The following is a 19392-nucleotide window of genomic DNA, read 5'->3' on the forward strand; positions in this document are numbered from 1 at the left end:
GAAATTATGAAACTCATTGATAAAAGTATATATAGACAAATATAGAATACTGAATTATTGTAATGGTAGTGAGTAACTTACTTTAAATTCTAGTTAAGAATTTAAATGACAAAAGTATTAAAAATAACTATACCAAAAAGAGATTTACAATATGAATACAAGTAAATTGTAACAACAATACATAAAATATATGAGAGTGAAGAAGTTTAAGTACAGAGATTTCATATGCAACTGAACTTGGGTTTTTATCAGCATAAATATACTATTACAGACTTATATAGACTGTTATACAACAAAATTTTTTTTTTTTTTTTTTTTTTTTTTTTTTTTTTTTTTTGAGACGGAGTCTTGCTGTGTCTCCCAGGCTGGAGTGCAGTGGCGTGATCTCGGCTCACTGCAAGCTCCGCCTCCCGGGTTCACGCCATTCTCCCGCCTCAGCCTCCCAAGTAGCTGAGACTACAGGCGCCCGCCACCACGCCCGGCTAGTTTTTTGTATTTTTAGTAGAGACGGGGTTTCACCATGTTAGCCAGGATAGTCTGGATCTCCTGACCTCGTGATCCACCCGCCTCGGCCTCCCAAAGTGCTGGGATTACAGGCTTGAGCCACCGCGCCCGGCCTACAACAAAATATTTTATGTAAGCCCCAAGGTAACAAAAGAACCTATAGAACTTACACAAAGAAAAAGAGAAAGGAATCAAAGCATGCCAATAAAAACAAACCAAGACACAAAGTTAAGACAGCAGGAAAAAAATATAAAAGAACTGCAAGACTAATGAAAACTAACTAAGTAAATGGCAATAGTAAATCCTTTGCTATCAATAATCACTTTAAATGTAAATGAGTTAAACACACCAATCAAAAGATATGGTGGCTGAGTAAATTTTTAAAAAAACAAGACCAACTCTATACTGTCAACAAGAAACTGATGCCACAAAAATTAAAAGGATAATAAATGACTATTATAATTATACACCAACACACCGGACAACCAAGAAATGGATACATTTCTGAAAATATACATCCCACTAAGACTAAATTATGAAGACACAGAAAGTCTGAACAGACCTATAACTAGTATTTTGACTGAATCAGTACTCCAAAACTCCATGACAAAGTAAAATGCTAGTACCTGATGACTTCACTGGTAAATTCTACCAAACATTTAAAGACGAATTAATGCCAATACTTCCCACACTCTTCCAGACAAAATCATGTCCAAATCCATTTCATCCAGCATTATTCTGATACCAAAACTAGACAAAAGCACCAAAGGGGGAATGAAAAGCTACCGGCCAATATTTCTGATGAATATATATGCCAAGTACTCAACTAAATGCTGGCAAACAAAATGCAACAGCATATTAGAAAGATGATTCTACAAGACCAAGTGAGATTTCCTGCTAGGATATAATAATAATTCAACACAGAAAAATAACTGACCACATAAAAAGAGAAAAGACAAAATGCACATGATTGTCCAAATATTTTCAGAAAAAAAGGTTTGACAAAATTTAATACCATTTCACAATTTTAAAAAGTCTTAACAAAGTAGGAATAGAAATAATTACCTCAATATAACAAAGGCTATGTATGACAAGCCCACAACTAACATCATATTCAATGATGCAAACTGAAAAGTTTTCTATACAATTAGGAACAAGGCAAAAATGCCCACACTCATCACTTATATTCAACAAACACTGGCTGTCCCAGCCAAAGGAATTAGGCAACAAAAGGGGAATAAAAGCCATCTGATTCAGAACGGAAGATGTAAAATTGCCCTTGTTTGCAGATGACAGAATTTTATATATGGAAAACCCTAAAGCTTCCAGCAAAAAACTGTTAGAACTAATAAATTCAGTAAAGTTGCAAGATACCAAAACAACATACAAAAATTAGTTGTGTTTCTAACTAAAAATCTACAAATGTAATTAGAAAGATAATCTCCTTTATGTTAGCATAAAAATAATATCTCAATAAACATAACTAAGGAGATGAAAGACTTGTAAACTTAAAAACTAAAAAAAAATTGATGAAAGCAATTAGACATAGCACAAATAGGATAATATCCTGTGTTCATACATTAGAAGATTTTATATTATCAAAATGTCAACACTACCTGATGTGATGAAGAAATTCAGTGCAATCCCTATCACAATCTCAGTGACTTTTTTTACAGAAATATAAAAATCATTCCTTTTATTTACCTTATTTTTAGAGATAGGGCCCTCTTCTGTCATTCAGGCTGTAGTGCAGTTGTCCAAGAATAGCTCACTGCAGCCTCAAACTCCTGGAGTCAAGTGATCCTCCCACCTCAGCCTTCCAAATAGTCTTTAGAGTAGCTGGATTACAGGTACATGACACCACACTCGGCTAACTCTTTTATTTTTAAAAATGTGTTAGAGATGAGGGTTTCACTATGTTGCCCAGGCTGGTCTCAAACTCCTGGCCTCAAGCAATTTTCCTATCCTCAGCTTTCCACATAGCTGGAATTATAGGTGTGAGCCACTATGTCCAATAGAGAAAACAATTCTAATATATGGAGCCACAAAAGACCAAAAATAACTAAATCAATTTTGAAAAAAAAAAAAGAACAAAATTGGAGGCATCACAGTTCCCGACTTCAAAATATATTTCAAAATCATAAAGACAGACATGTAGACCAATGAAAAAAATGAAAGAGCCAAGAAATAAATCCAGACATCTGGTGTCAACTGATCTTTGATAAGGGTGCCCAGAATACCCAATGAGGACATCCACACGCAAAAGAATAACATTGAACTCCCATCTTACCAGCATACACAAAGACCAACTCAAAATGTATTAGAGATTTAAATATAAGACCTGAAACTAAAATTCCTAGAAGAAAACATAGAGGGAAACCTTCATGATATTTGTCACAGACATTGTTTAATGGATTTGACATTAAAAGCACAGCAACAAAATCAAAAATAGACAAGTGGGACTATATCCAACTAAAAAGCTTCTGCACAGCAAAGGAAATAATTCACAGAATAAAGAGAAGCCTATGGAATGAGAGAAAATATTTTCGAACCATATATCTGATAAGGGATTAAGCACTAAAATATATAAGGAACTCTTTTTTTTTTTTTTTTTTTTTTTTTTTTTTGAGATGGAGTCTCGCTTTGTCGCCCAGGCTGGAGTGCAGTGGCCGGATCTCAGCTCACTGCAAGCTCCGCCTCCCGGGTTTACACCATTCTCCTGCCTCAGCCTCCCGAGTAGCTGGGACTACAGGCGCCCACCACCTCGCCCGGCTAGTTTTTTGTATTTTTAGTAGAGACGGGGTTTCACCATATTAGCCAGGATGGTCTCGATCTCCTGACCTCGTGATCCGCCCGTCTCGGCCTCCCAAAGTGCTGGGATTACAGGCTTGAGCCACCGCACCCGGCCAGCAATATATAAGGAACTCTTACAAATCAATAAAAAAAAAATCCTGATTATAAAGTGGGCTAAGGACTCAAATAACTTTTTTCCAAAGAAGACATATGTAGGCCAAGAGGTAAATGAAAAAGTACTCAATGCTACCGCTTGCCAGGGAAATGCAAATTAAAACCAAAATGAAATATATCATACTCAGCAATATGACTATTATCACACACATTAAAAATGACAATATGAGTTGGTATGAAGGTGAAGAAATTGTCACTCTTTGCATGGTGTTGGTGGAAATGCAAAATGGTGCAGACACTATGGAAAACACTATGGAGGTTCCACAAAAAAATTAAAAATAGAACTGTCATATGATCCAGCAATCCCACTGCTGAGTATTTATCAAAAATATTTTAAATCAGGATCTGAAAAATGATTCTAGCATTCCTATGTTTATGACAGCAATAACAATACCTAAGATGTGAAAACAATCTAAATGTCCATTGACACTTGAATGAATATACAATGGTATATATACACAAAAGATTACTCAACCTTAAAAAAGAAAGACATCCTGCCATGTGCAATAACATCTATGGACCTTGAGGACTTTATGCTAAGTGAAATAAGCCAGTCGTAGACAAAAATGCACTGCATAATTCCACCTATATGAGGTATCTAACATTGTTAAATTTATAGAGTCAAGAATAGAAGGGCAGTTTTTAGGGGCAAAAGAGGAGTTATCGATTGAGGGTCTTAATGTTTCAGTCAAGCAAGATGAATAGTTCCAAAGATCTGCTCTACAACATTGTACATACCATCAACAATAAGGTACTGTATACTTAAACATTTAAGAGGCTAGATGTCATGTTAAGTCTTCTTACCACAATAAAATAAAATAATAAATACATTAAAATATAGATACACTTTGAAGTTTGAGTATTGTATAAAATATTAAATTGAAAATTAAATGCCTCATTTATAATATGTATGTAAATGAGCATTTAGCATAAATTACAAATATTTGCCATGATGCACTTGAAATTGCTGATAAATTTCTCTATTATCATTGATAAATTTTCCTAATGTTATTATCATTCAAGTTAAATGTAGCCAAAATTTTTAGGCTTTTCTCAAAATATTTTTATCACTCCAAAATTGCCACCATCATTTTTGAATTCTTCCAGTCATCTCTACACTCTTTGTCAGTAAGGAAAAGATGGGGAGTGGATGATGTAAAGAAAGGACAGTGATTTAATCTTACAAAAGTGTTTGATCCTGGAGACATGCCGTACACTCAGAGTCAACTGTCTCTACTTTACTATGAGTACAGTTGGGGTTACTGAAACATGACTTATTTGACAAGACTTTGGCTGTGAAATGGAGGGGCAAAGAACAGTTACTAAAATCTATATTAGCCTAAGTTTCTAGGTTTGATGTGGAAAATTTTATATTATCAGACAGTACTTTCTAATGATGACCATAGACAGTGCCATTACCTACTGTGAATTATCCCTTCCATCACTTGTTCACTTACTCTTATTATTACATTCTTTATGCTATGCAATGTGTTAGCCCTTATCATTACTCCATAAAGGACATTTTCTATCATCATTCAAACCAATGCACTAAAACAGTTTACCTACCTTTAAGCCAGGCATGACCAGAAGGGGAAAGAAATCACTCCTAGAGACTAACGTGGGAGCAGAGGTTGTAAACATTACCTTTGCATTTCTCGTTTATATATCTATCATTCAAAGAATGCTATATTTGCAATAGATGACCATGTTTCACTTTTGGAATAAATATTTTTGCTTAATTTAATGTACCAATCTATATAGCATATTTATAACCTTCTTATTCATTAATATACTCAAGAACATGTTCTCATTTTCAACCAAAATTTCTTATCTATTCTATGAATTCAACCAATATCTGAGAATATATCAAGATTCTACAACATCTAATATACAAAATGTATAAAGAAAAACTACTGAAGCGACTGAATCCAACTTGGAATTTAATAACTGTCATTGTTAACACATATCGTTAATTACTATATTCAGGACAAGAAAATGTTTATGTAAGGAAGCGATGTATGAAACATGTCAATATCTGACCGTCTATTTGAGAATGTAATAAGCATATAAAAGGATTTTGGTGCAGGTTATGTCCTGCTAACATTTGGTAATGTGAGGAAAAGTTCTGCAATATATATTTAAAATTCTGAAATAACTTTTAAGACCAAGATATGGTGCTTTAAAAGCATATTCTATACTTATAGTCAACAATAATGTATTGTACACTTAAAAATCTGTTAAAAGGATAGTCAGGTTAAGCATTATTGCTGCAAGAAAATAATTTTTTTATTAAAGCATATTCTAAAAAAGAACGTGTAAAGTGTCATAACCTAGGTTTTTAAAGAATTGACAAAATATCTGTACATTATTATGTAACTTTAAATTTTGCTTTTGAAAAATCCTGCCTTTGTTAAACTGTGATAAATTAATATTGCCTTCTCTTCAAACACAGACAATAAAATACATCCTGATCAAAGTAACAAAATGTTTATTTTTGACAGAATTCTAGTCTTACAAATGAAAATAAATGTGCTTATTAATACATACTTTACAATGTCTGCAATATTTTTGTGGAGAAGCATTTTATATAGTACACAACTGTGACTATTATTAAACTTCCTTAATTGTCACACTCACCCAGTTTAAAGACATATATTTAGTCATAGGTACTGTTGTTTGTGTGCATTTGACATATTCTGATTTTTCAGAAGTCTACTTTGAGAACCTGTAGCATCTTGGTAATGCTATGAAGGCATATATTTATGTAAACTCAAGTAAATCAGAAAACAAACACATACTATATATTTTAAAAGGTTATTCTCTTTATTACTTTTTACTTATATTTTTAATCTTCTTCCCCCTCTTTGACACAAAGTTGTTGGTTTCTTTTGTTTTTTCCTCCTCCTCCTCCTCCTTCTCCTCTTCATCTTCCTCTTCTTCCTCTTTTTTTTTTTTTTTTTTTTTTTTTTTTTTTTTTTTTTGAGACAGGTCTGGCTCTGTAGCCTAGGCTGGAGTGCAGTGGCAGATCTTGACTTACTGCAACCTCTGCCTCTCAGGCTCAAGCCATTCTCCTACCTCAGCCTCCCAAGTAGCTGGAACCACAGATCCATGCCACCATGCCCAGCTCATTTTTTGTATTTGTGGTAGAAACAGGATTTTGCCACATTGCCCAGGCTGGAATCAAACTCGTGAGCTCAAGTGATCTGCCTGCCTCAGCCTCCCAAAGTGCTGGGATTACAGGCATGAGCCACTGCTCCTGATCTGATACAAAATTTTTAGTTACTCTGCAAAAGCAGCCAAATGATGTTTTGAGTTTTCAACATTAAATGTATATAAATGATCTATATATTTTAAAAATATATTTGCTAGCTAGTTTATATCACTCAAATTACAAGACTTACAGTAAGATATAGTTATGGGGGTGAGGAGAAATCCCAGGAACTATCTGGATGCAAATGTGGTGAATTACTTGGTTGTTTTACAGATAAATACAATTTAAAGAGAACTGGATTGCTCCATTTAAAGAAAGACAGTAAATATGTTTAATAGCTTCAAAAACTAAATGCTTATCAAAAATGTGTTTTACAACTACTTTGCAATGCCACAAAATATGTGTAAGTATAAAAGTGTCTTCATGTCAGTGGACTTTGTAATCAGATGATGCTGGATTCAAATTCCCATGTATCTGGAATAGTATGTAGCCATTAAAAAAAGGAAGTCATGTCTTTTGCAGGAGCACGGATGGAGCTGAAGGCTATCATCCTTAGCAAACTAACACAGGAACGGAAAACCAAATACTGCATGTATTCACTTATACTGGGAGTTATGTGATAAGAACTTAGGAACACAAACAATGAAACAACAGACACTGCCGTCTACTTGAGGGTGGATGGTAGGAAAAGGGAGAGGAACAGAAAAGATAACTATAGGGTACTGAGCTTCTTACCTCGGTGATGTAATAATGTGGCTAACAAACCCCTGCGATACATGTTTATCTATGTAACAAACCTTCACATGTACCCTCAAACCTCAAATAAAAATTTTTAAAAAGAAAAAAGTCCCCACGTATCACGTATCAGCTAAATAATTTTGGACAAATTATTTAATCTCAAGTATGTCAAGTATGCCACCATTTGTAAAGGAGGAATAATAATATACGTACTTCACAGTATTGTTGGGAGGATTATTTGAAAAAGCTAATGGAAAACATTAAGCAAGTGCTAGGCACAAAGTAAACATTTAATAAATGGTAGATAATTTTTTCATCAATAGGCTGAGTTATATATGAGAGAATAATAAAGAAATTTAGACTATATGATTATTAAGGTAATGAAGTGAACTACCAGGGATCTCATAAAATCTTCTTCTACAAATATCTTCTCAAAATAGTTAAAACTTTTTCTTCCATAGGCTAAGTATGAACCTTACATCTCAACACACTAACATGTTTCTTTATTGTTAATTTCCACTTGCATCTACATACAATTTAACAGCTCATAGTATGCTGACCAAGGAAGAGATTCTTTTCCCAGAGGGATGCAGAGCTCTGAATTCAAATTAAAAATTGTGATACAAGTTTCAAAATCCTTCACTATTATTTCATCTTAAATCATCTTTATCTCCCTAGCTAATGATCTAAAGTATTGGATTCAATCTTTTTCATTACTTGCTGGTTATATTTCACCAGCACAGCAAAACCAAAAATCATAGGCTTAGAATGAAAATATCTAATTTTCAATCTTGTCTCCAGTATTATTCCTGAGCTTCAGGTTCTACATTTGTAAAAGAATAGCTGCCGTGTTTGTCTCACAGGACAGTCAACATTCAATCATGTGATGTGGAACAGACATAGAGGATAAAACAGTGAGAAACACTTTAACAAAGCAGAGCTTAGACACTACTGAGGACTCTCAGAAAATTGACCAAGCCAGCTGATGAATGGCATAATTGGGAAGCTCATGTTTTAGTTTTATTGTAAACCTAATACAGAATATCTCTTCTGCTAAAATACCTTTCCCTGTGCTCACTGAAATATTTTTCTAATTTAAAAATCTGTAAGATCCATCATTAAACATCTTACTTTACCAATTTATCTACAATACGTTCTATAGGGTCTTTCCACATTTTATGTGTACAAACATATTCATTTATTCATCTAAAACGATTGCTGATTTTGATTGCATGGGCTTTTTGTTTCTATTTGTATGTGTATATATACACACACACACACATATATATATACACATATGTATCTACATCTTCCACGTTCCTCTTATTAATGACTATATTTCACTATCTTCTATGACTTCATTTTTCTGATAGAATATGTTTTATGCAGTAGTGTTTTTTAAAATAAATTACAATGGAATTTTGTAAATGAAGTAATATTTCAGGTAGACGGCTGATTATTCTTAAAATACTTTGCTTCCAGATTTTAAAAAGATGCTATTTCTTGGGCTTATCCTGATTTTTGAGCAGTAAATTCTCATTGGGATTTATAGTGACAATGTAGATCAAAATTAAGGGAGTAAAAGTTGTTCAGGAATTCTTGAATTATCTAAAACTTTCACTTAGATATGTTTCTTTTTGTTAACTTTTATTTTAGGTTCAAGAGTACATGTGCAGGTTTATTATATAGGTAAACTCATGCTATGGGGGGTTTGTTGTATAGACTATTTCATCGCCCAAGTACTAAGCCTAATTCCCAGTAGCTTTCCTGCTACTCTCCCTCCACTCACCCTCTATCCTCCACCATCAGGTAGGCCCCAGTGTCTGTTGTTTCCCTCTTTGTGTTCATGAGCTCTCATCATTTAGCTCCCCACTTATAAGGGAAAACATGCAGTATTTGGTTTTCTGTTCCTGCACTAGTATGGCCAAGATAATGGCCTCAAGCTCCATCCATGTTCCTGCAAAAGATGGAATCTCATTCTGTTTTTATGGCTGCACAGTATTCCACGGCGTACATGTACCACTATGTATTTATTCAATCTGTCCTTGAAGAGCATTTAGGTTGATTCCAGGTCTTTGCGATTGTAGATAGTGCTGTAAAAAACATTCACATGCATGTGTCCTTATGGTAGAACGATTTATATTCCTTTGGGTATATATCCAGTAATGGAATTGCTGGGTCGAATGGTAGTTCTGTTTTTAGCTCTTTGTGGAGTTGCCATACTGCTTTCCACTATGGGTGAACTAATTTATACTCCCACCAACTGTGTATAAGTGTTCCATTTTACCCACAACCTCACCAGAAGTGTTACTTTTTGGCTTTTTACTAATAGCCATTCTAAATGATGTGAGATGGTAACTCATTGTGGTTTTGATTTGCATTTCTCTAATGATCAGTGATGTTGAGCTTTTTTTCACATGCTTGTTGACTGCATGTATATCTTTAGAAAAGTGTCTGTTCATGTCCTTTGTCCACTATTTAATAGGATTTTTTTCTTGTAAATTCGTTTAAGCTCCTCTTGGATGCTGGATATTAGACTGCTGTCAAATGCATAGTTTGCAAATATTTTCTCCCATTCCGTAGGTTGTCTGTTTACTCTGTTGATGGTTTCTTAAGCTGTGCAGAAGCTCTTAAGTTTAATTAGATCTCACCTGTCAATTTTTGCTTTTGTTGTGATTACTTCTGGTGTCTTTTTCATGAAATCCTTGCCCATTCCTATGTACAGAATGACATTGTCTAGGTTATCTTTCAGGGTTTTTATAGTTCTGGATTTTACGTTTAAGTCTTTAATCCATCTTGAGTCGATTTTTGTATATGGTGTAAGGAAGAGGTCCAGTTTCAAACTTCTGCATATGGCTAGCCAGTTATCCCAGCACCATTTATAATACTAAATAGGGGGTCCTTTCCCATTGCTTGTTTTTGTTGGCTTCTTCAAAGATCAGATGGTCATAGGTGTACAGTCTTATTTCTGTTCTCTCTATTCTGTTCCATTGGTCTTTTGGTCTGTTTTATTATTTCCTTACTATATAAGCAATACATATTCATTGTTGACAAACAGAAACTAAAGGGGAGTTTAAAAGAATCACCTGTAATTTTACACTACTTGTATATTTTGGAGCATATGCTTCATATTTTATGCATATGGACATGTCATTTTTTTAATGAAATCATGTTCTTAGTTTTGGAATTTGTTTCATTTATATGTGTTGAATATATGTAGATAATAATTTTAATAGCTTCCAGAGTATTCCAGTAAATATTCCTAATTTTATTTACCATTCCAATAAAACAAGACATTTACATTGTTTTAATTATTTTTTGATTTGAATATTATAAGTCTAAATCTTGGTCCAATTGTCCAATCATTTTCCTCTGGAGAAATTTCTAACATTAGAATTTCTGTCAAAAGAATAGGTATGCTTTTAAATTTCAGTATACATTAACAAAATACTCCAAAATTTTCACTTCATTTTCATTCCTAACAGCAGGACTAAAAAGTGCTTCTTTTCTCTAATCAATATTGATTTCAAATATTAAAAAAATCTCTGCCTAAGTAGTATCTTGCTTTACTCACATCTTTGATTCCTATTAAGCTCGGCATTTGTTCCTCTCTTAGTTGGTCATTGTATTTATTATTTGAAATGCCATTTTGTGTCCTGTATTCATTTTTCTTCAGCTGAGTAGTTTGTATTGCTTCAAAAAGAGCTGTTTAGATAGCTGATAACTTTTTTGAAAAAACCTGTCCACAAGTTGCAAATATCTTCTCAAGGGTTTCTCCCTGCCTTTGTTTATTATTGTTTTTAATATACAGAGGTTTTAAAATTACATGTATCAATCATGATATGTGTAAGCTATTCACAACACTAAAATGACATAAATACATAGTTGGGAATGCCAAGTCTCCTTGGGTCTCAGATTCAAAGTCAGTGTACCTTTCCAAACCCCCCCACTGTGCATGAGGGCGCCTCTTTTATGCCTCTAGGGCTCCTCTGGTTCCTCACGATAACACTTAACAAGCTGCACTACCAGTATCTTGTTTTCTCTTCTGACTCCACCCTCAGACCATAAGCTGCTACAGGTTATAAGCAATCTTATTTAGTTCTCAGCATAAATAAAAATTTTGCTAAATGAGTTGATTAGATCCCTCAATTATTTTCTGATAGTCACTCATAAACTGTATTTAAACTTACTGGTATAATTTCACAAACCCAGATTTATTGGTACAAATATTTAATTATATAAGCACTTAGTATCCTGTACTTCTTCAAAATATATGTCACAGTTGTAATACTCATATTAGTTATGTCACTGTCAGGTTAATATTTATTGTCTCTCTAGAGATAAATCGAGTCTATTTTGTGCATTAGCGGATCACCATTATATTTCATTAAGTGTAGTAGGTGTAAAATAAATAATTGAGAATCATAAATGAATCAACAAATAAATAGTATACAGGAAACCACATATTTCTAGAAAAAACATACGATTTAGCATAAATATAAATCATACATATAAATGTATATATACACATTTATATCATGAACCATACATACATATAAAAATATATCCTATAGAATTGTTCTCATCTTCTTGAAGATAATTTAAACTATTTTAATATTTTAATCCATATTATAATGGGAAATACTAATAATAGGAAGCACCATAAAGAATATTTCCAGTTAAATATCTGCTGTCATAATTATCATACTGAAATAATTTAAAAGCCTGTGATATTTACATTAAAATAACCATCCATGTCATCCTATTAAATACTTTAAAGCAAAAACATTTTACCTCAAGTTGCCAATAATTTTTAAACAATTTTTTATTATGAACTCATTTTACATATAAACAGCAAAACACAATGCTGGACAGCAGAATAATAAAAACAGATGGAAGACATTTTCAGTTGGATGGCCTTTTAGTTCACAGTCTTGAATAAGGCTGAATCTAGTTATGCTAAATAACTAGTGGTATCTGTGAACACCTGTTCCTACTACTAAATGCATTCAACCTTGGCTTCTGGGTTCTTTAGAATAACAGGAACTTAGTGATGGGAGGCAGATGTGATCTGACGTTGATGTGACTTTACAAGCCATTCTGGTAATGCTCAAGGGTAAAAAATGTACAACCCTTGAAGACAAACTATAAAGATGACAAGCCTTTGCTTAAAGCCTTTCCTCACTATCCCAAACATATATACTTTTCAATAAACAGAGGAAATTTTTCATATTTTAGTCTTTTAGCATGATAGGTGACAACAAAATCAAATTGAGTTTATTCACATCTTTAATCATATCTAAAAGATTAAAATTACATAAAACTTATTTTTGATACACTAACAAATTGTTTTATTTAACAGAAGGGTACATTAGCTTAGGTGCTGGTGTCACTGTCCCTATGCTCATATTTTGGTTCTAGCTGTATATTGCACCAATTGTTATTAAGTAGCTATATGAACTTAAGCAAGTTCCTCAACTTTCAGGTGTTCTTGGCTATAAAATGGGTTTTATAATAATTATGTTAATAATTGTTTTAAGACTTGAGAGATTTTATGTAAATTATTACTATAGTGTACACTGACTATTAGTAATTATTAAGATTATTATATGAATAAAAACCTAAATTATAATAGTTTCCTAGGCATAGATTATTGAATAAAATGATGATGATTAAAAATCCAGGTCCAAAGAGCATAAAATTTGAGTAACACTTTAAGAAAAAAAAGGTAGTAATTGATCTTGCTACTCTTATATTTTCAATATTTAAAAAAATAAATTCACTTTTAGAATTATATGGAAATTACCATATCTTCTTATCACTTTTAATTAAGAATACTTAATAATTATTTTGAGTAAATTCTGAAATATCATATAGCCCCTTATGCTTTCGCAACTCTTTTCTCAAAATACTCATTTGAAATAACAAATTTTGATTGTCGTTATTTATAGACAAGGTCTCTCAATAGGACATGATGAATCCTGAACGCAAAATCATTTCTTTTTATTTCAAATCTGATGTTTCTACAAGGAATTTAATAATATGCAGTTATTAACCTCTGATTCATCTATAAGGCAGCCCAAAACATTTTAAAAATAAAAAAGTGAAATCAGTGATCCATTAATTGTGAAATGTTGAATATTTCCCCTAAGTAATGAAGGATTTCCCGATATTTATAGCTGCAGCACAGTCAGTCAACCGTCCATGATTTATAACATCAGCAAATTCTGAGCAAACTCATTGATTCAACCTCTCATTGATTATGGCATCTGGACAATGTATTAACTCCTTGTGCAATCCAACCAGTTTCCCTATGCTACAGATCAGATGTTAACTCTAAGGTACTGAGAAAAAGTATCTGGAGTCCTGATTCCTAGTACAGTCTATGCCACCACTAAGGCTATGACCTCGGGCAAATCTTTTCACATCCTGACACTTATTTGTAAGATATATAACTACTGAATAAAGCATGTCACAGGCAATGAAAACTATACAATCCTATGTGTGTCACAGGGCCAGTCACATAGTAATTTTTCAATAAATATTTTGTCAGTGAATAAATGAGGAAGCACAGAAAACAATGAAACATTCTAATTCCTGAAATCTACTTGGAAATGTTTGGGTTTAGATGCCCTTATTATTACAGGAAATAAGCATTTCTAAGTGAAAGGAAGGATGATAAAAACAGAAAATTTTAAAATAGTTGAAAAAGTATCTAAAGGATACTAAGCTTAATACCTGGCTGATGAAATAATCTGTACAACAAACCCCCATAGCCCAAGTTTACTTATGTAACAAACCTGTGCTTATACCTCTGAACTTAAAATAAAAGTTAAAAAAGAAAAATATAGATACAATTCACTTAATTTTACCACCTGTCCACAAATATAGGATAATTTTATAAAATGACTATATGGTTATGTGAAATAAGTAAACAAAAAATAAGTACAATCAACAATTATTGAGTGCATTTAATAATTGGTATTTATTTTGTTTACTTACCCAGCCAACCAGCTATCAAGCTAGGAATTACTTTCCTATGGCTCACTTTTGCCTAAAGGAAATACCTGGACTCCGTAGCATGACATTTAAGACCTTTCACAACTAGTACTTCAACCTCGTATTTAGGCACCCTTTTGCCCTTGTTAAACGCTAAACTGAGACACCATACAATTTTAAAGAATTTATTTGAGCAAATAATAATTCAAGAATCAGGCAACCACATACTGGAAGTGGTTTGGGAGCCCTGCCAAGGGAAACCAAGAGGAAGGTTTTATAAGGCAAACAGAAATAAAGCAAAGAAAATATTTGACTGGTTACAGTTATATAGTTGCCTTATTTGATCTGTCTTGCTGGAAAGTCCCTAGTTAAAAAAATTAGTTGGCAGCTTCTGATTTGTTAGCCTTAAGTTTTATTTTTCTCAAAGGCATGTACAAGAAGTAGCCCAAGTTAAGTGTTGCTTATACTTGCAAATTAAGCAAGACTAAGGTCACTTAGAGGCATAACAGGCTTTGTCTCTCCAGGCATTCTTTAGGCCTTCTCTCCATTTTAATTTTCTTTAACACTCTCAGTAGCCATAATTTAATCATAGCAAACTACAGCTTCCTCCAAGGCACGCACTTTTCATTCTTCATGCTCTGTTCATACCCTCTGCTTTGATCTGAAATGCACCTTCAACTTATCTCCCTGGTAGATTCTTATGTATTCTTCAGATCCAGATAGTTAAGTCACTAGCTTTATTAATTTTTCTTAGCCAGTGCAGATTTTATTGCATATTCATCTTAGTATCTATTACCTCATAATTAGTTCACATAATGAATTTAATTTGTTGAGTTACTATTTAGGTAAGCTACTTGGACCGCATTGAAACTCTTCAAATGCCATTGCTTAGGAAGCAGTAAGTACTCGCCATTCCATTAACTACCAGACTTGTGTTTTGCCAAAAGAATAGACTAAGCAAAACTGCTTAGGGCAATAAAGGAGCTCTATAGAGTGAGGAAAAAGCAGAGAAATGAGGTGGTCAAGAGGATGAAGAAATCCTGGAGAGAAGAACATATATACCTACTGAAGAAATTCACTAAGTTTCTAGTATGAGTTGGCAATATGAGTGACCTTCCCCACTAAATCTTTAGTAAATTATTTCATATTAAAGCCTTTTAAAATTCAATGAGTTTGGAAGAGAGGTGTAACAACATACTGGCTGCATTCCAAAATGATTCAAAAAGTGAAAGAAGACTGTCAACGAGAGCTCTCCCGTCTGCCATCTCCACTGCCAGCCTGTGAGTTCCTCCAGGCTGGATAGTGTCTTTGTAGCTGATGCCCACCAGAAACTCTAAATAGGTGCTGGGGATTATAAGTAAAGTTCCTACATATTTTTAACTCTTGCAAACTATGAAATCCTATCTTCCATTAACATTGTGAGTTGAACTTATGAGTGCAGTCATCTTACCCCTTTGAGAGGAACAGAGATTCCGATATGATGATGTACCTAAACCTGTAACAAATACATATAAGTAGCAATATAGATATTCAAGAAAATATTTGCCTATTTAATAGGCAGTTATATAATCCCCTTAAAACTTTATTACTTTTTAAAAGTTTTATATAAAGTTTGCCAAAAATTTATGATTTGATATGGCATTCTAAATACTGATTTTAGAGCCAGGATCTATCAAAATACATTTATCTTCAAAGAATTACCAACTACACAATGACTTTTCAACATTCCTTAATTAAATCAATCACATTTTTGCCAGCTAATTATAGTGTCGATTAAAGCTGGGAATAATGAAACTGAAAAGCAAAATTTAAACATTCAGTATTGCCAAAGATGGGAAAAGGGCATATTTAAAACCATAGTATCAGAGCAAAGAACTAGAGAAATAAACTTAAACATATTACAATAAATGCATTACATATTTTGATAAATTCCAGGCAACAGTTTAAAAAACTGGGTCTAAATAGAATCATTTCTATCAGGTTATTGCAAAAATCCATTGACACTCATAATTAGAAACTTTAGCACCTCATGCACACCTAATTGCAGGTGAATAGATTTGCCTATATATAGGCGCTCTCTCTCTCTCTCTTCTCTCTCTCTCCATATATATATATATATGTGTGTGTGTGTGTAGAAAGAAATGCATATATATTTATATATGTGTGTGTATATATATGTGTTTCTTTTTCCCACAGTTTCTGGATAAACACCATAAGATTAGACTTAGATAATTTTATCTATAACAGAAAATTAAGGAATGTGACTAGTGATATGGTACTCCCCTTGGTATGGCCAAAGCCTGTGCAGTACTTAAATATGTCTCATACACGGCTTCACCATTTTGATTGAATTCACAATTCACTGGTGTGATCAACTGGATTCGTCATTTCTGCTACATTTAAGCTGATAGCATCATTTTCTGTGAGGAGTAAAATGAATCCTAGAACCTCTTGTTTCTGAAGTTCTGCCAGACATTTTGTATCCTGAAAAACTAAAAGAAAACTAAGAAGAGGAAGCACAAAAGTCATACAGATACTTTTAATATTTTCATAGTCTCTGTTGGAATATTTAGGAATCTCTATGCCTACATCCAACTGTGATGCCCTCTCTCATTTAAAGTTTTAAGGAGATTACATAACTGAATCAAACTTTCACATCTTTTAAGTTATTAGCTGCAGGAGTTTCATATTTTTGTCTTCACTCAGCCGGGTCCTTTTATATTAGGATCCTATTAGCTGACTTTGGAATGATAATAACATAGCTTGGCCAGTTCAATTACCACATTTTGTCTGTCGTTTTCCTCTCACGCACTTAATGTCTGCTTTGTACAAGATGAAAGACACTTAGTGCAAATTCCCCTTGAAAACGAACACAAATAAGTTCACATAGTCATAAATTAATGACAGGCAATCTTTCATTTCTACCTGCTTGTATCCTTTTGTCTGATTGCTCCATTAGTCTCTCTTCTCTGAAGTTTCAAATAAAGAAAAGGTAATGCCACCTTTAAGTAGAATTAGAATGGATAAATGAACAGAACAGGGAGAAGCATTCTCAGTCATTAATTGTCCTAACAGGCTCAATTTGGGTAATAGGAATAATGAATATGCTAAATAAAATAAAGAAAATGCACATTATGCTTAGAAGCAAAGTAAAAACCAATGAAAGAATTGGCACATAGAAGGAAAATACAGGATGTGCGTTGCTAAACATTCCTTAGTGGATGCTGTCTGTTTCTTCATTATGATATTGTTATCAGAAGTGTAATAACCATACTGGTACAAAGCTTTTGTTTAAATTAGTGTGTTCTAGAAACCTTTACTTATTGACAGGGCTAATATTAAGATTTGAAACTTTCATTTTTAGATTGTGTTTACATATTTAAACTATTTGATCATTTAAATTATTTTCATTTTTGTTACGTAAACTCAAAAGAGTTTTTGTTATTTGTGTGTGTGTGTCTGTGATTATGTGGCTACATTTTTAATGCCAGGTTAGTCGCTAGCATTTTGGTAAAGAATATGTAGCAAAAATGAGAGCAATTGCACATCTATGCAACCATATGTCATAAATTCCCCTTCCTATCAGAGAGACAGGGTGACGAGAGAGTTAAGACTAAAGAGCACACTCCTTGGACCCAAGTCTCAACTCTGTCACCTTCTTGCTCTCAGCTCTTGAGCAAATTACTTGTTCTCTATACCTCAATTTTCTCTGCAAAGTGGGGATATTAGTTCCTAGCTAGTAGGGCTTAACTATGAAATATCATAATGACAAATATTACTGTCAACTGTGTCCTGGTTGATGTTGCAAGGTGGCATCAAATTTCTACTAGACAGTCTTGGGTTTCAACAATCTATTCAAAGTCTGAAGGGATAGTCAGAAGGGATAGGATATTCAAAGTCTGAAGGGATTAGCATAATATAAAATAGTTGAGATTATTATTTATACTAAAGGACTGTTATTTCAAAGTCTGAAGGGATTAGCGTAATATAAAATAGTTGAGATTATTATTTATACTAAAGGACTGTTATATAAACCTATATATTATGCTTATATAGGTTTTACAATAACTATAAAGATAAATTAGACATTGTGGAGACTATGGAGATGTCACTTTTCCTCTATTTCTGAGCCTTTCTGGTCTCACTCCTAAATGTGCGGTAAATCCAAAATTCAAAGTTCATGTAAGTTGATAGTATAATGTCTCATATATACAAAAAATTCTAAATATGTCTAATTTATGTTTGTTATTTCCCTTATCTTCACTTTAGTAATTCATCAGTAGATGAAAAATGTCAAGTTGGTAACCATAAACATAAAACCAGTCTGATATGAAGAATTTTGTTGGAGTATCTTCAGATGTAACTGTCCTTATCAACAAGCTAGTTTCTGGCCCTTGCCCCAACTCACCATTATTGCTTAAGACTATAGAGTAAAGCAAATAGATAAACAGGAAGTTATGATTTAACTGAGGATGCACCAGGCATGAAGAAGAAGTAGAAAGCAATGTATACTCTCACATTTCTACTCTTTGGCTTTTGGAAGGAGTAACAGAAATGGAGAGAACTTAAGGAGAGCATGCCAATGTCCCTATGCCTTATTCATAGTTCAAACATGATGTGCATTGGAGAAGGAGGCAAACTGTAGAAATATCCAGATAGGAATAGGGTAGCACAGGAGCTAGAGACATGTTTTCCCAGATATGGCTTGAAAGAGTATAGAAGCTCATAAGAGACACCCTCCAGTCACCTCACCACCACATCCGTTATAACATGGGAGTGAAAGCAGCTCTCACATATGCCATAGAGAACATGCATAGGTGTAAATGGGGAAACACAAGAGTATAGTCAGGAAGAAAAGCAGTCACGGGCAGAGACCCAACATCTGAAGGCAAGGGAAGAATGGAGGAGACTGGAACACCCCTCCGAAAAAAGTTGAGTAACTACGTTAAGGGTGCATAACCCCCAAGAGACTA

This window comes from Macaca nemestrina, chromosome 7, assembly GCF_043159975.1.
Source record: "Macaca nemestrina isolate mMacNem1 chromosome 7, mMacNem.hap1, whole genome shotgun sequence".
Classification (NCBI taxonomy): domain Eukaryota; kingdom Metazoa; phylum Chordata; class Mammalia; order Primates; family Cercopithecidae; genus Macaca; species Macaca nemestrina.